Source organism: Balaenoptera ricei, chromosome 13 (assembly GCF_028023285.1).
Source record: "Balaenoptera ricei isolate mBalRic1 chromosome 13, mBalRic1.hap2, whole genome shotgun sequence".
Lineage (NCBI taxonomy): Eukaryota > Metazoa > Chordata > Mammalia > Artiodactyla > Balaenopteridae > Balaenoptera > Balaenoptera ricei.
In genome coordinates, this window is record NC_082651.1 from 92478541 (window position 1) to 92506408 (window position 27868).

The window sequence follows — 27868 nt, forward strand, 5'->3', positions numbered from 1 at the left end:
TGCTTTCATCCCATTTTATTACACATCTCTGTTGACTTTCTTCCTCTTTACAAAGTGCATGCCTTGAGGATTGACTTGTGTTCTACATAATTTTGTATTCTGGACCTTTTTAACAGTACTGGTATAGAATGGGTTCCATCAGCAGTAACGAAAATGAAAACAGTCAACAAGTATTGACCACTTACAAGTTGCTAGGCACTACGTTTTGATGTTTAAGTAAATGACTTAATCTCCCTGCCTCTGTAGGGGATTCACTAACATCCCCATTGCAACAAATGAGAAACTGAGGCCCAAATACCAGCGCCAGCCATCTATCCAGGGTCTATGGGATTTCAGGACCAGTCTTTAACCTGGCTCTACTGTTGGTTGAATGAATAAAATCGTGTTGCATAAGGTAAGAAAACTGGTGTTCCAGAGAAGTTAGCTGATCGGCCCCAGGTTACATGAGGACTGATACATATTATAAAAAAAAATTTTGATAGATGATTCTGCTTAAATATTTTCAAATTGCAGAGTCTCCAGTTCATGTTTGCTTTCTGAAGGCCTCTGTATAACCCACAGCCTCCAAATACAGTGATTTATCAAATTAGATGGTTAATAAGTATTGATGGAAAAAGTGGCTTTAAAATGACCATCTGTATATATTTGATGTGCATAAATCTTTTTAAAAATTTTGCCATTGCCCACGTGCAAGTTATGAGAATACCAGCTGCCATCCTTGGAACTGACCACAGCTTGTGATGACCTTTTTTATACTTGCTATAAATAATAAACAACTCATTTTGGCCCTGAAGTCCAGAGAATCGAACAAGTGGCTTCAGAGATCAGAAGTGAGTTATGGGCCTGGTTATAAACTGGACTTCAGGGATCTCTGCGAGGAGTATCTGAAGAGTTCATTACTGGTGTCTGAGAGGAACTCAGTGAAAGTAGCTCAGGGCTTGACACTGAATCATTTTTTTATCCTCTGTCTGTCCCAAGATCAAATCCTGTGCACAAACATTTACAACATATTTGCATGGGATGCTGTGTTCCGTTCTACCTGTCCTATTCCGCCCTGCTCCAGACTACAGAGTAAGCAGGCTGCTCTTCTTTGCTTAACTTCCCTTCATTCAAAGGATAATTAACATAAAATGTTGTCAGGGCTTTGAGATACAGTGCCAAAAGTTTGAAATATCAATATGCAATATTTTGAATCTCCTTTCCATCCCCTCCCCCTGCCAGGATAAAAGGCTTACTGCTTTACTAATCACCAGGGAAAATAAATGCCCTGAGAATCCCCTCCGCTCCCCCGCCCCGTGGTCCCCTTGAAACAGAAGGCAGAGAACACATTAAGTCTCTGAGGCATGGGGAAGAAAGAACTAAAAGTAAACTAAGAAAAATGCATCTACTCTTTTTGGCCTTTTGGCAATTAGAAGTATAACAAAGTAAGAAATAGGCCAATCAGATATCTATATTAGAAAACCCAATTTTTATTTTCATTACAAAATATTGTTTGCTAATCGTTTTGTCTATTATTTCTTACCCCATCCTGCCTTCTTTCCCACTGAGGAAATACAGTGTCACCAGAGGCAGAATACAGTCATCAAAAGAGCAGACTCAAGAAGCCAACTATTGTAGTTTGAATTCTACTTCAATATTTTGGCTCTGGATAACTTTGAGTAAGTTACTTAACTTTTCCAGGAGTCAGTTTCTTCATATGAAGGTTGTGGGTAAATAGTATCTATCTCATTGCGTTGTTGTGAGTTCATGCAGGCAAGTATGCTTGGCACATAGTAAGCTTTCAATCAATGCTACGTATTATTATTATTGTTTTTGTTTTCGGAAGAGGGGAGAGGGGAGAGGGTCCCATGTCCTACTTGTTAAGATGACTGTCCAGTTCTGTCTCTCCTTTGCCCCAGGCAAACGTTAACCCTAGATGAAGTGTCCAAGGCTGTCCCTGGCCAGGGTGTGGCACTGCTTCTGTCTTAAGGTGGTGATTGCTCTGTCTATCCTGAGACTAATTTAGAGTCTGCAACTCTGTATAGATTTCTGTGTGTGAGCCCTGGGGCTGATTACATCCTGTATCCCATAGTATTTTGAATTGTTTTTAAGTGAATACTTCATGGTTTGAGGAATATGTATGGACAATGGTAAACAGAGGAGTGATAAGGAGTCAATTATACGTGTGTTACCTTTTCTTTTGGTGCCGTCTGGTGTATCATCCTCCTTATTTTCCTCTTGGTTCCTCCTTTAGCACTGTATGAAATACTTTCTCCCAGATTTTACTGACCGGGTCCTTGGCTCAAACTGTCATCCTTTAAAACTGGCCCTCTAGGTAGGGGTTCAGAAGGAGTGTCCATTCTCTCCATCTGCTTTATATCATTGCTTGCTAAAAATGTTTTTTCTGCTTTTAATTGTATGCCCATGTTTGTCTCTTTCTTTCTTTCACACCTCAAAAACCTACAGAAATTTCTGGAAGGAAACTTTCCTTTAGTGAGCAGGGAAGTTTATGTGACTCAGAAGATTGTAACCTCTCAGGAGATAAAAATGTCTGCTCCTCTTTGCATGTGTAAACTTAAGAGAGTTGTCATTTGTTATTGTGATTGCCACAAAATTAGAGATGGGGTAAATAATCACATTCCCTCGAAGTTACATATTTTGTTGTCTGTATTCCCTCTAGGTTGTAAGATGAACGAGGTCAGGAATCATGTCTGTTTTGCTCATTTTATCTTTGTACTACAAGAACAATGACTGGCATATGGTATGCACTCAATACATATTTGCTAAATCCGTACAGAACAAATGAATGAATGAATCTAGATTACTTTCAGTTATAATGTCTTCATGATTTTCTATTTTGCTGTTTTATTGTATGAACCTACAGCTCTTTAGTGCAACAATTTTAAGCAAAATATATTTCAAACGTACACAAGTGTTGTTCAACACAGCTGCTTATTTTATTGTATGCCCTATTTTAGCATTTAACCTTTTGGGAACTGTCCCTTTCCCTGTCCTTGACTGCCTTAGGCAGTCAGCATACTCATCCTGATATCTTCACCAACCTGAGTACTCTGACACCTGGTACATGTTCTAAATTAGTTGATGTACAAGAAGGTTTGCTCTTTGATATACAGCATTGGGTTTCCAAATTCTCCTGTGGCATCATCCGGGACCCTGATACAAATATAGATTCCCAGGCTCTGTCCCGGATGTAGTGAAATAATCTCAGGATGGGCTCTAGGGATCTGTGTTTTAAACAGTCTCACCAAGCATTCTAGATGCAGCAGAGTAATTACTGGTCAAGCTCTACTCAAATGTAAGAAATTATTCTTATTCTCTTGGGACAGCCCTTGAAGATAGGCGCTTAATAAATATTTGGAATTAGGTACTCTAGACATTCTGTGGTCCATCTCTAACAGAAGCGAGCCTCCTTTTAGACTGCTCATACTAAGCTGGTAAATGTATATGTTTCCATTCAAAGGTGTGTGAAGTCAAGTGGTTTTTTAAAAAGTTATATTGTAGTCGTGGGGCAGAGCTGAGGATTTTTTTCCCTTTTCTGTTGTTTGAACTCCTGTACTCCAGTTCGCTGTGCAAATAGGCTGTGGTTAGAGCAGAAACGTGAGTGAACAAGGAAACTCTCTGCTCCCAGGTTTTACGTTCCTTGTTTGGCTGCTGATTGATTGATTGATGAAAATCCTGGGTTTGCTTTTCGTATTGCTTCTGAATTCCCCTCCTATTACTGTTCCTTTTCTGGCCCCATTCCTCTCAAAGACCAGTTCATCCCACTGGACTCTGAATGTCATCCCCTCGTACCTCACTCTTTCAATCACCTCTTCTCTTCACCATCATTTATGATCTTACTTATTCTACTAGCTCCTTCCCAGTTGCATGTAAACACGTTTAAGTCTCTCCCACCTTAAAAACATCCCCTGACTATACACCTCCCTTGAGATACACTCTTATCTTGAAAGAATTGTCAATACACCTTTACCCCACCCCACCACAGGCTGTCTTCTGCACCCATCATTCCACTGAACAGCTCTCACCAGGGAGACCAGTGGTCCATCGGTATTGAACCTGATGGATACTTTTGGGTTCTTACCTTACTTGGCTTCCCAGAAGCGAGTGATGCAGCTGACAACTTCCTCCTTATAGACATAAGTTCTTCTTCCACTTTCCACTGTACATGGTCTCCTGGTTTCCCTTCGCTTCTCTGGCTGTTCCTCCTACGATGTTTTGTGGGCTCATTTCCTTCAACGTGTCCTTTCAATATTGATTTTCTTCCGAATTCTCTTCCCAGCTTCTCTTCCCAATGCGTTCTCATCCTGTGATCTTGTCTGCTGCTTTGACTTTCGTATCTTACCATGTCCTGACTCCCTAATGGAAATCTCCAGGCTCCGTCTCTCTCCTAAACACCGGACCCAAATATCCAACAGCCTAGAAGACTTGACCCTGTGGCTGTCCCCCAGACACCAAAAGGGCAGGATATCCCAAGCTGAGCACAGCTTTTATCTGGAAACATGTGCTTCCCCTTGTGTCTTTCCTTTTGGGGACAGGCACCATTGCCCTCCTAGTTTTTCGAGCCAGTGCCTGGGCATCATCTGTCACTTTCCCTCATCCTCAGGTCACATAGGACCATGCCACCTCCTGCTGTTTCTCCCCAGTGAGTATCTCTCATCTTTCCTCTTTAGTCCATTTCTGCTGCTGCCCCCTTAGTCCCAGTCACCAGAAACTCCCGTCTAACTCACTGCCACAGCCTATGAGTTGTTTCTTCTGACCCCAGGATTGCTCCACAGTCATCTCCCACGCTGGAACCAGAATGATCTCCCCTTTTTTTAATTTTCATTTTATTTTGGAGTGTAGTTGATTAACAATTGTTGTGTTAGTTTCAGGTGTTCAGCAAAGTGATTCAGTGATACATGTATTATACATGTATCTATTCTTTTTCAGATTCTTTTCCCATTTAGGTTATTACAGAATACTGAGCACAGTTCCCTGTTACAGTAGGTCAGAGTGATTTCTAACATGCACATTTGGTGGGTGCCTCCCTTGCCTGACTCTCCCTCCACTCCTCAGTAACTCTACATCGATGTTAGGAAAACATCCCGAGTCATACGGCGGCTTCAAGATCCACCCTTGCTTGCTGCTTCACCTTGTCTTTTGCTACTTGCCCTCTTGGATCTTGCTTCAGCTTTCCTAATTCAGGTTGTTCGTTTATACCTTGCCCCTGCTTCATTGCTTTTTCTTGTGTTACTGCTTCGGTTCCCTCTGCTAAGATTCTTTCCTCCAATCTCCCCCTGGCGAGAAGGTTTTTTAGGTTTCACTTCCTCCTTGGTGGCCCTCTCTGACTTACCACATCTGCCTTAGATTTTGTTCATGGTGCACTCTGGTCTTTCCCGATTATATTGACGCTGCCTAGTTATTTATCTATGTCTATGAGCTCTTTAAAAGGAGGAACTGTATCTGTATGTTTCCACCAGTATCCCCATCACCGAGTTCTTTCCATGCTGCAAGGTGGAAGTTCAATGCACAGGTGTTGAATAGAATTGAATGGATGGTGATAGCTCTTGGGAATCAGAGGAATTCTCTCTCTCTCTCTCTTTTTCTCCCTTTCTTTCCTCTGCCCATTCCTTTCCCTTCCATTTAAATTCCCCTGCAACCTATACCACAGAGCAGGGCATCTCTGGTAAACTTGTAATAAATACATTGCTAATTGTTAGAGACACTTTAGAATTTAGTAAAAGGGGAAAAGTACTTATTTTAGAACAGTCAGGAGTGAAGTAGCCACTTAGGTTTACATTTCACTTGTTCTTTAGGGCTTTTCCTTCGGGCGTCATGGTGCATTGTTTTAACTGCCGATGCTGATTCATTTTGTTTTCCTTGCCCAGTAATTATATTGATTGTAATGAGATATTTACTTATTGTCCAGTTGTCAAAAGTTTGGATCTGACTGCAGACATAGCACATAGTTCATAAAGTATGGTTTCTATTTAAAAACATATACTTAACATACCGCTGCTATTAACACGTACTCAGCCTATTTCTAAACTACCAAGGGCAGGGAGCTTCAAGTGTGCGTGGTCTCCTGCTCCCATTCCATCATCCCTCTTGCTTTAATGTTGCCCTAATTGCTCTCTGTGTCTTTGCCTTTGATCCTAATATCTGAGCTTGTCCTCTTATCATCGTAGGGCAGGTTTTATGGATCGGTTCTCTTTTAGAGTGGCTAGATTCAGATGCTGGCTCCATTATTATTAGCTGTATGGCCTTGGGTGAGATGCTGAATTCCTATGTGCCTCAATTTATCATCTTTAAAATGTGAAGAAGAAGAAGAATAATAGTATTTTTCCTTTAAGGGGTTTTGGTGAGTATTAACTGAGATAATACATTAAAAGCACCTAGCCCAGAATTCTGTCTGGCCCAGAAAAAGGTCTTAATAACTACTAGGTGTGATTAAAGAATTCTGCCCTACTAGGTTCATAGCATTTTCCTTCTCCATATTCCTCCTTTATAATATTCTGTATTATTCTATTATGATGATTATTATTATACTGGAGCTCATATTGTTACACCTGAATATTAGACCCAGAAAATACCTTAGATACTGTCCATAATGTTAACTTCACGTTTGATTGAAAAAGCATGTTTTGAGCATGTACTCTCAACCAGGCATAGGGCTTGGGCCTGAGGATTCAAAGGTGAAAAGGACGCATTCCCGGTTCTCAGTGGAGCTCTTGTTGTATGTGGAGAGTTGGCCGGATATAATCCAATGCAAACGAATGGAAGCAATAAAATGTTTTAAAAGCATGTAAACGTACGGAGGAGGGAATTATTAACTAAGGGAGGGATCGGGGGGAGGTTGTCTCACAGAAAGGCTTTGCAGAATGAATATGATTTTTTTCCAAGCAGGAAAGAGTGGAGGCCTTTCTGTGAAAAGGAGCAGCATATGTAAATGCTCAAGAGTCATGAAAAATGTGATATTTCCAGAAAGCCTCGAAATGGTTTGGTATTGGTAAAATGTGAAGTAGACGTGGCCAGGTCAGGAAGGGTCCCTTATGTTTTACCATTTTAGAAATGGTTTTTCGGAAGGTCATTCCGGCCCATAGTGTCAGATTTATACTGAAGGAGAAAGAAGCCAGAGGTGGGGAGGAGATGGGTGGGGATGTGGCGAGAGATAGCTCGGGCTTCTAGAACAATACCATAGGCTGGCTTCGACAACAGACATGGATATCTCATGGTTCTGGAGGCTGAAAGTCCCAGATCAGGGATGCTCAGCAAGGTCAGGTACTGGTGAGAATCTCTTCCTGGCTTGCAGACATCTGTCTTCTTGCTGCGTGGTCACACGTTGGGGAGAGAGAGAGTGAAAAAGAGTGAGAGAGGAAGAAAGAGCTTTCCTATCTCTTCTTCTTAAGGGCACTAATGCTACCATGAAAGCTTCACCACCCCAAGGCTCCATCTCCAAATGCCATCACATTGGGGATTAGGGTTTCCACATACGAATTTTGGGGTGGCCCAAACATTCAGTCCATGGCACCAGGTAAGCAATCCTGAGGGCCTGGAATAAGGCAGAGTTGGTGGGGACATAGAGGATGTGTGGCTTTGAGATATCCTTAGGAAGTAGACTCAATGGGGATTAGTGACCAGTGGGATAATTGGGATAATGGGATGAGTTGTATGACTTCAACTTTCCGGATTGGACATCTGGGTTGTACCTGGGGTTACCTGGGCAGTCTGGCTTCACAGACCACAGTGCTGCTCAATGAAAAAATATTTCTACTCCTTTTCCTATAGCTCCTAACTCTCCAAAATATGATCCTCCCCCAGCTGCTTCCAAATACCTGTCTTCCATTATTCACTCACAGTTGTTCAACAGGGCTTGTTTTCTTACTGTTCTCTAAACACACACCACTCTTTCCTGCCTTTGGAGCTTTGATTGCAGTGTTCCTTCCATTTGGCATCTGCTCTGTATTCCCCTCTTAATCCATCCTTAAAGGTGACTCCAATCGTACCTCTCTGGGAGAACTTTCCCCAGCTGCTCAGAAGGACGCTGCTGTCTGTTCCATCTCCTTTTCCCATACATTTCATTGGTTTTCTGTGGCACATACAATGCTGTGTTCTCATTGCCATCCCTCTTCCTGGATATGCAGGGACATTCTCTATCTCCAGCTTCCTTGTACTTAGAATTCCACCCAATGTGCCCAAGTCCTCACTGATGGGAATGTGAGCAGATGTCCTGTGTCCCCTGTAGCCCAAGGCAGCTAAGAGTGCCTCTCCGGGTTTTGACTCTTTCTGTCCGAACGTTTTGAATGAGGAACTCTAAAGTGGTGACGTGAAAATGGAAGCAACCAGGGATGAGAGCTGCATAGAAGAGAGGATTGACTTTAAGTTACATTTTATATAGGTGAGCAAAAACAACACAAAAGCTTTCTTGTGCTAAACTACGGAGATCTGGGGATTAATTTTGTTAATGCAGCAGATCATGGTCTATCCTGACTAACATGACCACTAATGTCTGGTGTCCTCTTGTGGTGTAGGAACAAAATCAGGGATCCCTTTTAAATCTCATGCTGTGCTTTTCTTGTTTTTTTTGGTTAAGTATCTTTTGAATGGAATTGAACATTTGATGACAATGAAGAAAGACTTTCTCAGATTAGAGATAAGGTGATAACCAAGTGTTTACACTTCTGTTTGCCCCACACTTATTTTTTTTTAAACGCTTACTTCCTTGCAATTAATGCCTTATCTTATGTAGCTGAATCTGTTTCCTTAGGTCAGCAAATGAACAGTGTTAATTAGTTAGAATGTTCCACTGAATTATCCTTTGCATTTATGAAGAGAGACTGAAGGGATGAAACTTATCTGCTTCTGACTATTAAAGTCCTTTGGTAGATGTAAGCATGCACTTGTATTATTATTATTATTTTTTTTTTGAGGGACACAGGAATGCTGACCTTGGCCAAAGTGTTGTTAAGTGTTGCTATGCTACTGATGAGATTGGGCCCCACTTTTCCCACTTGTGTATAACACAATCTTTTATTGCATTTTCCCTTAATATCTCTATTTTGGTGAAATGCCACCAATTTGAAATGTGTACATATTGCCTCCTGCCCTTGAGGACCTTCATCCAAATGAGATGTTTTAACTAAAATGAAACACTAACAATCTCCTCCAGCCCTGCTATTTATTTTGTCATCAGAACCCTGTGTCTCCATGAGACTGATTTTTCAAGTTTATTATCTTAAAAGTGATTTTAGAAATATTACAAATAATAACACATGACTGAAAAGCAAAGGAGAGATTCCATCTGGATGACAATAGCTATTTATAAAATCCTCAAGTTGTCTTCTCCCAGGTTGAAATACTAGTGGAATTTCTCAAGTAATTCTCAGGAGTGGTTTCAATAGAAAGTTTGAAACCATAGCACTTTCTGTTTTGTTTATGTTTTCTTGTTGTTAAATACAAGTTGCATGTTCAAACTGAATTCCCTCTTCTGATTATGGAAAGTGTATGCTTATAATATAGGCTTTGAAATATTCTTTTATTTTATTTTTTTCTTGCTGAAGTTTCTTTCTGGAATGCAGGGAGAATCACTAGCAAGAAGAGTTAGTGTTCCTTCCTTTTGTCAACTCTGTTGTACTAATAAGAGGGACCTGAATCTGGAGTGGGAATCAGGAGATTTGAGTCCTTTCTTAGCCATGAAATCTGTGGGTGGCTTTGAATTAGCACGTGTTATGGTACTTGTTTATCATGTGAATTAGATGGGATCTAACTCCATTATAAGGGTCAACCAGGAGTACACATGAAAATCAATCAGAGAACATCTGTAAAACCCACATTCCTGGGCTCCATTCCAGACCTGCTGAATTGGAATGTGTAGGATGGGGGTGGGTGGTGAGATATTAGGTAGCTTTTCAGGAAACCAGGCTGGCATGGACCCATAAACTGGCATCCTTTGGATGCAGACATTAGGTAGACGTTTGGTGATGAATGGGAGAGGGAGGGGTCTGGAGCCAAAATTCAGAGACTCTGTGGGGACTTAGAGGTAGCCCTGAGTGGCTGAATGGCTGCAGACATGGACACCACAGGGCATGGAAGTGCTGGTGCTAAAGCTAAGTCATACTTCCTTTACCATCTTGACCAGGATCTGTATGTGTTTGTTTGTCATGCAGTGTGCATGTATGTGTCTGTTTGTAGTGGTGATGATTGTTTTTAAAATACAGTGTTTGGGGCCTCTTGGCAGTTTCCTAGCTGCTCTATGGGTGGGGTAAAACTTCTGCCCTGACTTCGCTCAGTTATGTGACCTGGCTTAAATGGATCACTAACAGAAGAATTATAAGGGCATGGTGAGAGTAGAACCAGGCTGTGAAAATTGTCAAACCTGCCCTTTGTCAGGTAGTCAACTCCATTCAATCCAATTTAAATCAATAATTATCTCTAAGTGCCATCCTATGTAATGGCTCTTAAGGTATAGGTGTGGTTGGAAGGAAAAGGAGGGAGGGAAAAATGAATAAGCACAGTTAATGTCTTTCTGGACTGGTAAGTGAGCAAAGCTAGATTTACAAACAACTATAAGATAATGAGGAGTGAAAGGCCCAGAGGAAGTATGGACTGAACAATGGGATTCAGAGAAGGAGCCGTTAATTGTGGCTGGTCACGCAGGGGAGGCTTCTAGAAAGGAAACTGTCTGCTAGACCAGAATTCTCTTGTGCTGATTTTGGAAGGGTCATGGAATAAGATTCTACTTACAGTTATTATGGTCTCTTTTATTTTGTTTTGTTCCAAAGCAATGGAAAAGCCTTCCTCCTAATGGACTAATCTAAGAATGAGACATTGCTTTCTTACCCTCCCTGAAATGCTTGTATGCACTCTTTTAGAATCATTCTGTCTTATTTGTGGTTGTGTCATTTTGTCTTGTTGAAGGCAGTGAGAGGGTCTGCTTCTTCTTCTGTGCCCTTCCTCTCCTCATTGAGCTGGGCACACAGTAAGTGCCAAGTTAATGCTAGTTGAATAAACAAAAGCATGGTTAATGTAGATCAATGGAGTGATGATTAATTGATGAGGACATTGATAACTAGAATGCATTTTATTTGGAAGAGATAAGGGTACGTTAATCACGTCTCTCCAGCATCACTCTGGGCTAGATCCTGGACGGTAGTGGCTCCCCTTTCCAGACAGAAGAACTGAGGCACAGAGAGGTACAGTGGTTTGCTTAGATTGCATAGAATGCAATGCAACTCCAGTAATAAATACTGATAATTAGCCTCTTTCACTTGCATGTCAGTTTATTGTTCACAACAGTATGAGGTGGGAGGCACAGGGATTATTTGAAATTTACAGGGGAGGACCTCAGGCTCAGAGAAGGGAGGTGTCAGGCAGAAGGTTACGGAAGGAGTTGGTGGCTCAGGGAGATAATGCTACAATGAACGAGACACATTCATGAGTACTGATAGGTCCTGACAAAATGCTCTGGATGAATGGCTTAGAAATACATAAGGACAGGGGTGGTCCTCCAAAGGAAGACGGGATTTGGGTGAATTGGTGGGTGGAAGGAACATGGAACTGGAGCTCAGGAGATTTGGGTGTTTGTCCTGGCTCTCCCATAGACGTGTGTTATGTCAACTGGGGAAGGTTACTTGCTTGGTCTTGGTCTGTTTCTTTACCCACAAAATGAGAGAAATGGGTCAGGTGATTTGTAAAGTTACTTGTAGCTCAAACATGCTGACTCAAATATATAGAGATACCATATTGGAAAATAAGGACAGGATAAATTATTTTAGAACAACAGCGTATCTTACTGATTTTGGTGATTCTAAAAATTCTTTATAGGTAGCATTATGTTGAAATCAAATTATCTGTCTGAGATCCTATGACATCGGGGCATATAAAGATGATTGAGAGATGCTTGAGACATAGAGTTAATAAAAATAATACTGTTTGTAATATTTTTCAATGTCACATGACCATGGCATGGAGGATGAAGCACTGTCTCTATCTCCCAGGCTCTTTTCTTCTCTCCTGTCACCAAGTGTGGTGATGGAATTGGAGTTGGTCACCTTGGCTCCACTAGTTTTATGATCTTGGATAAACGCTCAGTTTCTTTCTTTAAAATAGGAATAGTATGACCAACTTTGCCCCTTCCCAGCTTTGCCCCTTCCCAGCTTTGCCCCTTCCCTTCCCATGTGATTCTTATGAGGATCACGTGGGATAACTTGAGTGAGAGCATTTTATAAACTGTAGAGTGCGATCCACAGATTCTTATTACTGACTACACATGTTCATGGTCTCCTGTCATTCATGTGGGTGTGGGGACAGGGACCAACTACCCTTGACTAGATCACTCGACTCTAGCTTCAACGCTGGGCTTAGGGAAAACAGTGAAACTATTTCTGTTAGTTTTATCTAAATCCCGGAGTTTGCTGGCTTGCTTCCCAGAACCTCATCAAAATGGAGTATGAACCCACCCAGTTGGCCAGCCCAGAATGGAAAGTAAATACCATTGCACCTCACCTCTGCTGGGAGCTTAGCACAATTAATGGAGTGTTACTTACCCGCCCTTATTACCAGCCCCTGTTCCTTATCACTGTATGCGACCTTGAACAGGTCACTTCCTCTCTGGGCCTGAGTTCCTTGCTCTTTCAAATTTTAAGGCGTTATACAGGATGATTTCTGGGTTCTTTCCAACCTCTTAATTCAGCAAGGTTTTTAAATGAAGGGTTTATTTACGTATAAGACAGAGTCAGGGACCCTCCAGTGTAACTGTGCTTGGAGCTAGTACTTCACTCTGCTACCAGGGGAGGGGGCATGGGGTGGCCTGGTGCTGACTTTTTCCTGTTCCCTACCACCACCCGCACCCCCAGCCCCGCCCAGCTGAGACAAATGGGCTTGATTGGAGCACAGACCTGTTGTCAGATGTAATCATGAGTCCCGCTGTGCTCTGAGAGAGGTGACACCAGCTCCAAAGTCTTGAACATGAGCTCTTTAGTAGCTGTGAATCAGAGAGCTCTGGGCAAAAATTAGAGTTAAGTCCAAGACTGCTGTAGCACTAGAAGGGCACTCACTAAAGCTCCGGGACCCACTGCCTGCCCCTGGAAGGCAGCTCTGCCTTTTACCTGTGTGGGCAGGGCCATGGCACTGAACTCTGTACTCCAATGTCCCCTCCCTAGGAGGGATGGTCACTGAACACCTACCAGTTGGGGAACTTTGATAATCAGGTAAGGTAATGCATGAGCCTAGGAGGTAAAACCAAAAGAAAAGCAAGACCATTATTATCCTAATGAGAGCACAGTGGTTTCTACTGGGTTGGAGGGAGGGAAGGCCACACTCCCCTCTGGTTCTGGTTTAATAATGTTCTTTTGATTTTAGTTTGGATGGCATTTATGTGGCAGATCACGTCCTTATTATTCATTAAACATGTGCTGTTTTATGTATCTTTCTGTGTCCATGTTTATGCACAGTTTTCAAGTGTGAAAATATCAGATAGTGCATGCAAAGCACATAAAGCACCTGGCAAAATGTAAGCATTTAGTAGATGTTTTTACTGGCACTCTTGTCCCCAGCTGACTGCAACAAGCCGTAAATGAAACACTCCTCATTTCACAGTCAGGCCTCATGGGCTGAAGGAGTTCAAGGTGAAGAAATGGCTTCATATGCAGCTTTGTGATCAGACGTTGAGTTCCAACTCTATCTCTGATCCTTACATCAGTATGGAAAATTTGTTTCTATCTGAGCCTCGTTCATATTCTCCCTCTCTCTCTCATAGACGTTATTAAGGTCTTTGCTGTCTGGCCAACACCACTGGGTATAAAGCCAAAGATGAAATGACAAGGGATTTAGCCCTTTTGAGGGATTAGATGTCTGCCATGGGTAACAGACATGTAAACAGATCAGTACCTTAATGTATTTCTCATCTGTAGGCCTGAAAATGTATTTTGTAGGCGTGTAACACATCCTTGGAAATGATAGTCATCGTTTTAAAAAAGTACAGTCAGTGGATTCAAGTTAGCAAGTCTGTGGGGCTGTGGGTTTGTAAACCGGCTTCTGAAGGACAGGTGTAATGGTAACTGACAAAGCAGAGTGGCGAGGACGTTTCAAATCCAGTTTTTGCATTTCAAGCAGAGGGATTTTACCCTCCCCTGGACATGTAAAGGGAAGGGCCAGTGGCATAGACTGAGCTGCCAGGGCAATATTACCACAGTTGAGAAAAGGTATACTTACCTGCCCATGTATGCTGTGTCTCCTTTAAAACATGTTTGAACATTGTCACTTTATAGAGAACCTCCTGGGATTTCAGAATAAACCGACTAAATAAAACGATTTCAGCCTCCCCAAATCATTGAAATTTGTATCAGTACTTAGTTGTGGATTTCCATCTTTTATGAGGTAGCATTTTTAAAAATATTTATTTATTTATTTTTGGCTGCATTGGGTCTTCATTGCTGCGCGCGGGCTTTTCTCTAGTTGCGGCTACTCTTTGTTGCGGTGCGCGGGCTTCTCATCGCGGTGGCTTCTCTTGTTGCGGAGCACAGGCTCTAGGCACGCGGGCTTCAGTAGTTGTGGCTCACGGGCTCTAGAGCGCAGGCTCAGTAGTTGTGGCACAGGGGCTTAGTTGCGCCCTGGCATGTGGGATCTTCCCAGACCAGGGCTCGAACCCATGTCCCCTGCATTGGCAGGCTGATTCTTAACCACTGCACCACCAGGAAAGCCCCAGCACTTTGTTTTAACATAATTTCTTCCTTAAATGTGTTATTTAATTGTCTGTGTACATTGTTAATTCTTTCTACGTCAGCGTTTCACCCTTTCCTCTTCCCAGTAAAGAGCAAAACTACCTTTAAAGCACAATGATACTGTAGGGGATGATTTCCTTAAAATTAATATGTAAGTCAATTCACTAAGTGAATCATGGGACTCATTTTAAAAACTTTGGTGTATATGCTAATCCCTTGTTCCAGAAAATTCAGCTAATGTGTCTGGATGCACAGCCAGCCGCCTTTTCACCAGGAGCTCAGTGGAGCACCAGCTCTGGTGGTAGGGCATCCTTATCTAGGGCAGACAAGGTGGTTTTCCTAGCCCTTTGCAAAATGCAAAATACACAAATGCTTGTCTTCTAGATATTCCCACACTCCTTTTGTACCTGGATACTGCTTCCGGGCTCCCTCCCTACCACTCTCCACATCCTTACTGCCTTCCTGCTGGACCTGTTGGCCAGATCCCATCCCTCCAATTGCTGAACCCATCTTCCAGTTTTCTCTAGGAGGACCCCTGCTCCTTCGCAACTTCTCTTCCTAAATTCCTTCCTCAATCATCTCTTTTGTCCACTTGGCCATGCCACACACTCCATGAATGCTCTGGAAGATCAAAAGGCTACTGTGACAGTCTCAACCCTCAGGGAGTCAATAGACCCGTGGAGGGAAAACTTTGAGAATCTGCTGAAAAGTACAGACACCTTTTTAGGAAAAATTACACGTACATCACTTTAGAAAGTCCTTGTAATCTCTGAATAACAGCACCCAGAAGCCTTGTGAGAACTGACATAATAGAAAGATGTGTGTGGTAGAAGTGAAGCACTTCCCAGCTAAATTCCTATTCATTCAGGGTTTGGTCTCTGAGTTGTATGACAGAAGAAAACATAGTAGATGGTGATAAGTATAAAACAAGGTAGAATTAAAACAAATGAGGTAAGATGTATCACAACATGACCCTATCAGAGTAAGGTATTATTACCTTAACCAATAAGTAGTTGATGTAAAGACTGGTGGACTTACTCTTCTTTGATGGACATTAATAGTATCACCATTACCTGCTCCTCCTTCCCTTCCAAACACATAACGACCGTAGGCCTTAGTCTCCTTGCACTTGGCTGGGACAGTGTGATTAGTCTTGGAAGTGACATTTGTCGCCCCAGGCTGAGACCGTGACAAGCCTACTTGCAGTTCTCTGGCCCGCAGTTCTCTTTCCCTGTCAAGCAGGAGGCTTCCTGTTGAGACAGTGCGGTTACACAATTGAAGCAGGCTGCACTGCTGAGCAAATGCAAGGGTGCCACTCAGCCCCAACCCAAAGTGGGCATGAATGGGACAGCAGCCTTTATGCAGTTTTTGGAGTTGTTTGTTCCTGCAGTGTAACCTGGTTTAGCTCAGCTAATGCATCTGCCAAGCGGCCCGGTACGGAAGACACGTGCTGCTTTCCATGGGTCTCTGCTTTGCCGAAGCGATGCTTTTGAGCAGCTGCTTCTTTCTTGTGTGTGCTTCCTGTCGTCCTGCTCTATCTAGAGCGGAATACAAATGTCAGCCACGTCCATGCGTCAAAATAAAAATAGCCCCGTTTTGACTTCTCTAGTCTGAAATGTTAGTGACTCCCATTTTGAAGGAATAATTGGTTCCAAGGTGCCTTGCAGCCATTCTTAGAAATGTGTGTTCTAGTTGGTTCTTTCCCCAGGAAATTGCACGAATGGCTTGAGGGAAAGAAGAGAGTCAACACTGACCACTAATGTGATTAATTAAAGGACTTAGTATAAATGACCAATGGTATTTACAGGTACCTTAGAGGGATTAACGCTGGTTAAACGGGTAGAGGAAGCAGATTAATGAATGATTCAGCGGCTGGGTGGTAGGGGTTGGAGCATTTTTCAGTGGAGCCATTAATAAGCACCTCTGCCTCCACATTACATGTGAGGGATCTCACTTTAATCCTTTAAATGCTTTCACTCTCTGTAATTAGGTAATTAGTTTAGGGAACAATATAACAAATGCACAAGGAGAAAGAAAACGAACGAATGCATATGAATAAGTAAGAGCCTTTTATTTTATAACAAAGCAGTACTTTCTGGTTCTTTTCTTGGTGAGCTGTAGCAATCTTCCCAGGAGTCTCACTGCTTTTCCACAAAGATGGGGTCCAGTTTTGTGCCCCTAAACAAAACACGGCAGGTCGTCCAGACCTGGGAACCTCATGGAACTCCATTAAGTGCCTTTCAGCTCATTTCTAAGCAGGCTGTTAGAGGAGAGCTACAGCCTGGGCCCTGGAAAGCTGTCTGCGAGGTGGACACCAGATCTTAAAAGGGCCTTGGCTAACTCTCCTTGATAAAAGAATGCCTTGGTATACTTTGTGTAGCACTCTGATTTGGATGCCTGCCCCTTCTCTCTTTTTCCTCCCTTCAATTACTGGCTTCTTTATTCCTTTTTCTTTCTGTGACCTTGTCTTGCCTTCACAGCAGGGCTAGCTGCTATGGGATATTTAAGACCTTGCCTTTGAGAAGTTTACAATTTACTTGGAGTTTGAGGAATAAGACAGAGACTTATGGGAAATGAACTAATTATGAGACAGTATGAGCTTTGTACCAAATCAGTGAGGCATGCAGTAAGGTCTACACAGGCCTTCAGAGCACCGGCTCCAGACCCATCTTTTCTCCTTTCTGCTTCTTCTAACCCTCTTGCAGCACACACCTTGATTTTCTTCTCCGGATCCATGGCCTGTGTCTGCCACAGCGCAGCTTTGATCTTTGGTGATAATCAGGACACAGATCGTTTTTAAAATATATCATTTTGCCTATGTGTAAGTCACATAAGGACAGCAGTTATTAACCTGGAAAGATAATTTTCAAAAAAGGTTCAAAAAGTGTGATGAAGAAATGGCTGATTATTATTTATTTCTTGAGTTGCAAGTGATGGGACATCTTCTTTGGGAGAATGAACAGAAAGGCTAAGAGAACCCACAAAACAGAGAGATTAGGCGGGTTGGAAAAGCAAAGGCCGTGGTGAGAGGTTTTTGGCTTACGCTTAAAGGAGGCTACGTCCTTAGACAGAGACGAGTTTCAGTTTTTAGGTTTTCAAGTCTCTTATTTTGTTACTTGTCCCCCAGGCAACTATGAAAAACTCTGCTGGTTTCTTTCTTTCTTCCTTTCTTTCCTTTCTTTCTTTTCTTCCTTTCTCTTTCTTTCTTTTCTTTCTTTCTCTCTCTCTCTATTTTTTTTTTTTTACAGGGAAACAAATTATAGTAGTTAACATTTTTTTTTTTTTCTAAAAATTAATTTACTTTTTATTGCGATATAATTTATTTTTTATTTTTTATTTTTTATTTTTTTAAACATCTTTATTGAAGTATAATTGCCTTACAATAGTGTGTTAGCTTCTGCTTTATAACAAAGTGAATCAGTTATACATATACAATATGTTCCCATTTCTCTTCCCTCTTGCATCTCCCTCCCTCCCACCCTCCCCATCCCACCCCTCTAGGTGGTCACAAAGCACCGAGCTGATCTCCCTGTGCTATGCGGCTGCTTCCCACTAGCTATCTATTTTACATTTGGTAGTGTATATATGTCCATGACACTCTCTTACCCTGTCACATCTCACCCCACCCCCTCCCCATATCCTCAAGTCCATTCTCTAGTAGGTCTGTGTCTTTATTCCCGTCTTGCCACTAGGTTCTTTATGGCCTTTTTTTTTTTTTTTTTTTTTTTCCTTAGATTCCGTATATATGTGTTAGCATACTGTATTTGTTTTTCTCTTTCTGACTTACTTCACTCTGTATGACAGACTCTAACTCCATCCACCTCATTACAAATACCTCCATTTCATTTCTTTTTATGGCTGAGTAATATTCCATTGTATATATGTGCCACATCTTCTTTATCCATTCGTCTGTCGATGGACATTTAGGTTGCTTCCAGGTCCTGGCTATTGTAAATAGAGCTGCAATGAACATTGTGGTACATGACACTTTTTGACCTATGGTTTTCTCAGGGTATATGCCCAGTAGTGGGATTGCTGGGTCGTATGGTAGTTCTATTTGTAGTTTTTTAAGGAACCTCCATACTGTTCTCCATAGTGGCTGTATCAATTTACATTCCCACCAACTGTGCAAGAGTGTTCCCTTTCCTCCACACCCTCTCCAGCATTTATTGTTTCTAGATTTTTTGATGATGGCCATTCTGACCGGTGTGAGATGATATCTCATTGTAGTTTTGATTTGCATTTCTCTAATGATTAATGATGTTGAGCATTCTTTCATGTGTCTGTAGGCCATCTGTATATCTTCTTTGGAGAAATGTCTATTTAGGTCTTCTGCCCATTTTTGGATTGGGTTGTTCGTTTTTTTGTTATTGAGCTGCATGAGCTGCTTGTAAATCTTGGAGATTAATCCTTTGTCAGTTGCTTCATTTGCAAATATTTTCTCCCATTCTAAGGGTTGTCTTTTGGTCTTGTTTATGGTTTCCTTTGCTGTGCAAAAGCTTTTAAGTTTCATTAGGTCCCATTTGTTTATTTGTGTTCTTATTTCCATTTCTCTGGGAGCTGGGTCAAAAAGAATCTTGCTGTGATGTATGTCATAGAGTGTTCTGCCTATGTTTTCCTCTAAGAGTTTGATAGTGTCTGGCCTTACACTTAGGTCTTTAATCCATTTGGAGTTTATTTTTGTGCATGGTGTCAGGGAGTGTTCTAATTTCATACTTTTACATGTACCTGTCCAGTTTTCCCAGCACCACTTATTGAAGAGGCTGTCTTTTCTCCACTGTATATGCTTGCCTCCTTTATCAAAGATAAGGTGACCATATGTGTGTGGGTTTATCTCTGGGCTTTCTATCCTGTTCCATTGATCTATATTTCTGTTTTTGTGCCAGTACCAAACTGTCTTGATTACTGAAGCTTTGTAGTATAGTCTGAAGTCAGGGAGCCTGATTCCCCCAGCTCCATTTTTCGTTCTCAAGATTGCTTTGGCTATTCGGGGTCTTTTGTGTTTCCATACAAATTGTGAAATTTTTTGTTCTAGTTCTGTGAAAAATGCCAGTGGTAGTTTGATAGGGATTGCATTGAATCTGTAGATTGCTTTGGGTAGTAGAGTCATTTTCACAATGTTGATTCTTCCAATCCAGGAACATGGTATATCTCTCCATCTATTTGTATCATCTTTAATTTCTTTCATCAGTGTCTTATAATTTTCTGCATACAGGTCTTTTGTCTCCTTAGGTAGGTTTATTCCTAGATATCTTATTCTATTTGTTGCAATGGTAAACGGGAGTGTTTTCTTAATTTCACTTTCAGATTTTTCGTCATTAGTGTATAGAAATGCAAGCGATTTCTGTGCATTAATTTTGTATCCTGCTACTTTACCAAATTCATTGATTAGCTCTAGGAGTTTTCTGGTAGCCTCTTTAGGATTCTCTATGTATAGTATCATGTCATCTGCAAATAGTGACAGCTTTACTTCTTCTTTTCCGATTTGGATTCCTTTTATTTCTTTGTCTTCTCTGATTGCTGTGGCTAACACTTCCAAAACTATGTTGAATAATAGTGGTGAGAGTGGGCAACCTTGTCTTGTTCCTGATCTTAGTGGAAATGGTTTCAGTTTTTCACCATTGAGGACAATGTTGGCTGTGGGTTTGTCATATATGGCCTTTATTATGTTGAGGAAAGTTCCCTCTATGCCTACTTTCTGCAGGGCTTTTATCATAAATGGGTGTTGAATTTTGTCGAAAGCTTTCTCTGCATCTATTGAGATGATCATATGGTTTTTCTCCTTCAATTTGTTAATATGGTGTATCACATTGATTGATTTGCGTATATTGAAGAATCCTTGCATTCCTGGGATAAACCCCACTTGATCATGGTGTATGATCCTTTTAATGTGCTGTTGGATTCTGTTTGCGAGTATTTTGTTGAGGATTTTTGCATCTATGTTCATCAGTGATATTGGCCTGTAGTTTTCTTTCTTTGTGACATCTTTGTCTGGTTTTGGTATCAGGGTGATGGTGGCCTCGTAGAATGAGTTTGGGAGTGTTCCTCCCTCTGCAATATTTTGGAAGAGTTTGAGAAGGATAGGTGTTAGCTCTTCTCTAAATGTTTGATAGAATTCACCTGTGAAGCCATCTGGTCCTGGGCTTTTGTTTGTTGGAAGGTTTTTAATCACAGTTTCAATTTCAGTGCTTGTGATTGGTCTGTTCATATTTTCTATTTCTTCCTGGTTCAGTCTCGGCAGTTTGTGCATTTCTAAGAATCTGTCCATTTCTTCCAGGTTGTCCATTTTATTGGCATAGAGTTGCTTGTAGTAATCTCTCATGATCTTTTGTATTTCTGCAGTGTCAGTGGTTATTTCTCCTTTTTCATTTCTAATTCTATTGATCTGAGTCTTCTCCCTTTTTCTCTTGATGAGTCTGGCTAATGGTTTATCAATTTTGTTTATCTTCTCAAAGAACCAGCTTTTAGTTTCATTGATTTTTGCTATTGTTTCCTTCATTTCTTTTTCATTTATTTCTGACCTGATCTTTATAATTTCTTTCCTTCTGCTGGCTTTGGGGTTTTTTTGTTCTTCTTTCTCTAATTGCTTTAGGTGCAAGGTCAGGTTGTTTATTCGAGATGTTTCCTGTTTCTTGAGGTAGGCTTGTATTGCTATAAACTTCCCTCTTAGCACTGCTTTTGCTGCGTCCCATAGGTTTTGGGTCGTCGTATCTCCATTGTCATTTATTTCTAGGCATTTTTTGATTTCCCCTTTGATTTCTTCAGTAATCACTTCATTATTAAGTAATGTATTGTGTAGCCTCCATGTGTTTGTATTTTTTACAGATCTTTTCCTGTAATTGATATCTAGTCTCATAGCGTTGTGGTCGGAAAAGATACTTGATACGATTTCAATTTTCTTAAATTTACCAAGGTTTGATTTGTGACCCAAGATATGATCTATCCTGGAGAATGTTCCATGAGCACTTGAGAAAAATGTGTATTCTGTTGTTTTTGGGTGGAATGTCCTATAAATATCAATTAAGTCCATCTTGTTTAATGTATCATTTAAAGCTTGTGTTTCCTTATTTATTTTCATTTTGGATGATCTGTCCATTGGTGAAAGTGGGGTGTTAAAGTCCCCTACTATGATTGTGTTGCTGTCGATTTCCCCTTTTATGGCTGTTAGTACTTGCCTTATGTATTGAGGTGCTCCTATGTTGGGTGCATAAATATTTACAATTGTTATACCTTCCTCTTGGATCGATCCCTTGATCATTATATAGTGTCCTTCTTTGTCTCTTGTAATAGTCTTTATTTTAAAGTCTATTTTGTCTGATATGAGAATTGCTACTCCAGCTTTCTTTTGATTTCCATTTGCATGGAATATCTTTTTCCATCCCCTCACTTTCAGTCTGTATGTGTCTCTAGGTCTGAAGTGGGTCTCTTGTAGACAGCATATATATGGGTCTTGTTTTTGTATCCATTCAGCCAGCCTGTGTCTTTTGGTGGGAGCATTTAATCCATTTACATTCAAGGTAATTATCGATATGTATGTTCCTATTCCCATTTTCTTAAATGTTTTGGGTTTGTTATTGTAGGTGTTTTCCTTCTCTTGTGTTTCTTGCCTAGAGAAGTTCCTTTAGCATTTGTTGTAAAGCTGGTTTGGTAGTGCTGAACTCTCTCAGCTTTTGCTTGTCTGTAAAGGTTTTAATTTCTCCATCAAATATGAATGAGATCCTTGCTGGGTAGAGTAATCTTGGTTGTAGGTTCTTCTCCTTCATCACTTTAAGTATATCCTGCCACTCCCTTCTGGCTTGCAGAGTTTCTGCTGAAAGATCAGATGTTAACCTTATGGGGATTCCCTTGTGTGTTATTTGTTTTTTTTCCCTTGCTGCCTTTAATATGTTTTCCTTATATTTAATTTTTGACAGTTTGATTAATATGTGTCTTGGCGTGTTTCTCCTTGGGTTTATCCTGTATGGGACTCTCTGTGCTTCCAGGACTTGATTAACTATTTCCTTTCCCATATTAGGGAAGTTTTCAACTATAATCTCTTCAAATATTTTCTCAGTCCCTTTCTTTTTCTCTTCTTCTTCTGGGACCCCTATAATTCGAATGTTGGTGCGTTTAATGCTGTCCCAGAGGTCTCTGAGACTGTCCTCAGTTCTTTTCATTCTTTTTTCTTTATCCTGCTCTGCAGTAGTTATTTCCACCATTTTATCTTCCAGGTCACTTATCCTTTCTTCTGCCTCAGTTATTCTGCTATTGATCCCATCTAGAGTATTTTTAATTTCATTTATTGTGTTTTTCATCATTGCTTGATTCCTCTTTAGTTCTTCTACGTCCTTGTTAAATGCTTCTTGCATTTTGTCTATTCTATTTCCAAGATTTTGGATCATCCTTACTATCATTATTCTGAATTCTTTTTCAGGTAGACTACCTATTTCCTCTTCATTTGTTAAGTCTAGTGTGTTTTGACCCTGCTCCTTCATCTGCTGTGTGTTTTTCTGTCGTCTCATTTTGCTTATCTTACTGTGTTTGGGGTCTCCTTATCACAGGTTGCAGGTTTGTAGTTCCCGTTGTTTTTGGTATCTGTCCCCAGTGGCTAAGGTTGGTTCAGTGGGTTGTGTAGGCTTCCTGGTGGAGGGAACTAGTGCCTGAGCTCTGGTGGATGAGGCTGGATCTTGTCTTTCTGGTGGGCACGTCCACGTCTGGTGGTGTATTTTGGGGTGTCTGTGGCCTTATTATGATTTTAGGCAGCCTCTCTGCTAATGGATGAGGCTGTGTTCCTGTCTTGCTAGTTGTTTGGCATAGGGTGTTCAGCACTGTAGCTTGCTGGTCATTGAATGATGCTGGGTCTTGATGTTGAGATGGAGATCTCTGAGAGATTTTTGCCGTTTGGTATTACGTGGAGCTGGGAGGTCTCTTGTGGACCAGTGTCCTGAAGTTGGCTCTCCCACCTCCGAGGTACGGCCCTGATGCCTGGCTGAAGCACCAAGAGCCTTTCGTCCACACGGCTCAGAGTAAAAGGGAGAAAAAATAGAAAGAAAGAAAGAAAGGAAGGAAGGAAGGAAGGAAGGAGGAAGGAAGGAAGGAAAGAAAGAAAGAAAGAAAAGAAAGAAAGAAGCTATAATATAGTGAAGTAAAATAAAGCTATTGTAAAGCAAAGCTATACAGACAAAATCTCCCCCAGAAGCATATACATATACACTCACAAAAAAAAAAAGGAAAAGGGGAAAAATTAATATATCCTGCTCCCAAAGTCCACCTCCTGAATTTGGGATGATTCGTTGTCTATTCAGGTATTCAACAGATGCAGGCACATCAAGTTGTTTGTGGAGTTTTAATCCGCTTCTTCTGAGGCTGCTGGGACAGATTTCCCCTCCTCTTCTCTGTTCGCACAGCTCCTGGGGATCAGCTTTGGATTTGGACCCGCCTCTGCGTGTAGGTCGCCTGAGGGCGTCTGTTCCCCGCCCAGACAGGACGGGGTTAAAGGAGCAGCTGCTTCGGGGACTCTGGCTCACCCAGGCCGCGGGGAGGGAGGGGTACAGAGGAGGCGGGGCGAGCCTGCGGCGTCAGAGGCCGGCGTGACGTTGCAGCAGCCTGAGGCGCGCAGTGCGTTCTCCCGGGGGATGTTGTCCCTGGATCACGGGACCCTGGCAGTGGTGGGCTGCACGGGCTCCCGGGAGGGGCGGTGTGGAGAGTGACCTGTGCTCGCACACAGGCTTCTTGGAGGCGGCAACAGCAGCCCCAGCGTCTCACGCCCGTCTCTGGGGTCCGCGCTGATAGCCGCGGCTCGCGCCAGTTTCTGGAGTTCGTTTAGGCGGCGCTCTGAATCCCCTCTCCTTGCGCGCCGCGAAACAAAGAGGCAAGAAAAAGTCTCTTGCCTCTTCGGCAGCTGCAGACTTTTTCCCGGTCTCCCTCCCAGCCAGCTGTGGTGCGCTAACCCCTTCAGGCTGTGTTCACGCCGCCAACCCCAGTCCTCTCCCTGCGATCCGACCGCAGCCCGAGCCTCCGCTCCCAGCCCCGCCCGCCCCGGCGGGGGAGCAGACAAGCCTCTCGGGCTGGTGAGTGCTGGTCAGCGCCGAGCCTCCGTGCGGGAAGTGCGGGAATCTCTCCGCTTTGCCCTCCGCACCCCTGTGGCTGCGCTCTCCTCCGTGGCTCCGAAGCTTCCCCCCTCCGCCACCCGCAGTCTCTGCCCGCGAAGGGGCTCCTAGTGCGTGGAAACCTTTCCTCCTTCACAGCTCCCTCCCACTGGTGCAGGTCCCGTCCCTATTCTTTTGTCTCTGTTATTTCTTTTTTCTTTTGCCCTGCCCAAGTACGGGGGGAGTTTCTTGCCTTTTGGGAGGTCTGACGTTTTCTGCCAGCGTTCAGTGGGTGTTCTGTAGGAGCAGTTCCACGTGTAGATGTATTTCTACTGTATCTGTGGGAAGGAAGGTGATCTCCGCGTCTTACTCTTCCGCCATCTTCTCTCCTCCCCCAGTTAACATTTATTAGTGCTTAACATGCTAGACTTTCTTTCTTTGTTTCTCTCTCTCTTTCTTTCTTTTTTTTTCTACAGGGAAGTGAATTATAGTAGTTAACATTTATTAGGGCTTAACATGTGCTAGACTTTCCTTCTTTCTTTCTTTCTTTCTCTCTCTTTCTTTTTTCCTTTCTTTCTTTCTCTCTCTCTCTTCTTCCCTTCTTCCCTCCCTCCCTCTCCCCCTCCTTCTTTTCTTTCTTTCAAACACTTAACATGAGATTTACCCTTGTAACAAAATTTTTAGTGCACAACACAGTATTGTTAACTACAGGCATGATAGTACAGAGCAGATCCCTAGAACATGTCTATGGATAGAAGAATGGATAAAGAAAAATGTGGTATACAGCATAATGTTATTTAGCCTTAAAAAAAAAGAAGGAAATCCTGCCATTTGCAATAACATGGATGGAACTAGAGGACATCATGCTGAATGAAATAAGCCAGACACAGAAGGACAAATCTGCTTGAATCAACTTATATGACAAATCTGAAATAGTCAAACTCACAGAAGCGGAGTAGAATAGTGGTTACCAGGTGCTGGGGAGGGGGAAATGGGGAGCTGTTGTTCAAGGGGTATAAAGGTTCAGCTCTCTTGGTTTCTTTGTATCCCAGCAGCAGCCCCTTGACAGGGGCCAGGGACCAGGCCTGGATTCTCCACCTCTGGTTCTTCCCAGATAGGCCAGTGCCCCCTGGAAAACTGACCAGTCACCTTCTCAAGAGCTTTCAACTCTCATTCATGTTTCTCGTGGCTCTTTCCCCAGTGAGGTGTGTTTTCTTCCTGGGAGCTTGTGGAAAATCCCAGTCTGCTCTTCAGAAGGTTTGATTTAACCCTTTAGTCTCCCGCCCCATGTACCTGTGGAATTTAGTACATCTTTTATTGGTGAAAACACACTCTTTGAAGCCATGCCATGCCCAATTTTGTCATTGCAGGTTTTTGCACTGACATCAGCTCTGCTGGTTTCCGTCTCACAGTAGAGGCCCTCTGCCTGCCCCCAGCCCAGGTTCTCAGCTTTCAACCTTCACCCATGATCAGTAGACACCTCTCAAAAAGGCAGGAAGTCCCCAGTGCTCCTCTGCAAGGGGCTTCCTCCTCCAGAGTTTTACAGTCTTAATCTTATTCCCCATGGCTTCTCTGATTCTTTGAAATACCTGTTTGTTTGTTTCAATTTATCTTGCTTTTCTGATTGTTTTTGGTGGAATAGTTGTGGTGTCTTGAAGATTTCTCTTTTTCTCAGAAGCAAAAGTCCTCAAGATGTATTTTCAAATTTGCTGGAGGTAGAGATCTAACATTTTTGCCTCAAAACATTACTAGGCTGCGTTGGGCAGAACCAACCAATCAATCAACCAACAAATAAATAACTTTGGGTGGAGGTGTCAAGATTTCACAACCAGTTACTATGAAGCTAACTGGGTATTTCTAAATCAACAATTGACACATAACTTTTTTTTTTATATATAGCATTGAACAACTTCTTGGACCCAGTGGCAGAGCTACTATTAATCTCTACATTAGAAAGGGATTTAAATTTCTTCCCTGCTCCATTTTTTTAAGAAAAAAAGACTGGACACCAAATACCACCTGTTTCACCAGTAGTTTTAAAACATACAAAAGAAATAAAAGGGGAAAAAAATGAAGCTACTAAATACTTCTTGGAGGAAAGCAGTCTTTCTTATTTCTCTGATTTCTGTGAGACCCATTGCTTAACTGTAACACTGCTCAACTTTGTTCTAGATGGCTAGCATCGTTTTGTGAGGAAGGAAAATTCTACTGTCCCAGCCTGGGTCTCAGTGTGCCTGTCCCCAAAATGAAGGGGTTGGATTACATGATAGCGAAAGTGTTTTTTCTTTGACTTCCTTTATGGGATGAGATTTCTTTTTGAGATTCACACTATTTTTCCTTAATAAATCAATTTGCACAACCACGCTTACTTTTAAAAACTCCATATCAGTGAGTGTAATGCTTCTTCCCAGCCCCAGGTTTATCCATTATCCAGAACTTCTCTAACTTAGTAAAACTATAGTAGTACATTCCTAGTACAGAAAATCTTCATTATTATCTTTTATTCTGCTCTGCATGGCAGGATTCCCTTCAGAAACTTTCTGGGGCTATTCTAACGAAGACTCAAAACTGAACAAAGCTTCGTTCATCTGAAGCTAAGCCAAAGTTGACTTAGACTTCAAGTTTAAGTTGATGCAGTGATTAACTGGTTAGATGAAACAAACATTGAATAATACATATTTTAATGCTTAAAGACTGTAATTCATTTTAAACATCATATTGTGCTTTATCTTTTTCTGGAAATTTTTAAGTGGCTTTTTAACATCAGAAATAAAATTTTGACCTCCATCATCTGTGATCAGTAGACCCACAGATGTTCATCTGTCAAAGAGATTGTTGGGCGTTTCTTTTCAATGGTTGGGATGCAATGCAGGAGGTCTAGATAATCAATACAGCTACTCCATGATGCGTTGTAATCCTGTGCTGCCCTGCTCAGGAAGCCCAAGACAATATTCAATGATTTAACTTAGGAGGCTTGGATTCTAGCCAAGCTTTACCATCAGCCAACTCAAAGACTGTCCAGAATCACATGTCTCCTCTGGGCTTGACTTAATCTGATCTGTAAAAACGTGATGGGATTTGGGGTAGGATGTTGTAGTCTCA

The 27868-nt window shown here is 41.9% G+C and overlaps 1 long non-coding RNA gene across 1 annotated transcript in view; it reads left to right on the plus strand.

The window, feature by feature from the left end:
• Window positions 1-195: 195 nt before the first annotated feature.
• LOC132376556 (uncharacterized) overlaps window positions 196-27868 on the plus strand; it is a 130879-nt gene continuing 103206 nt past the window's right edge. The window contains exon 1 of the long non-coding RNA XR_009506350.1: window positions 196-394. This is a non-coding gene — a long non-coding RNA (uncharacterized LOC132376556). The remainder of the gene's footprint in view (window positions 395-27868) is intronic.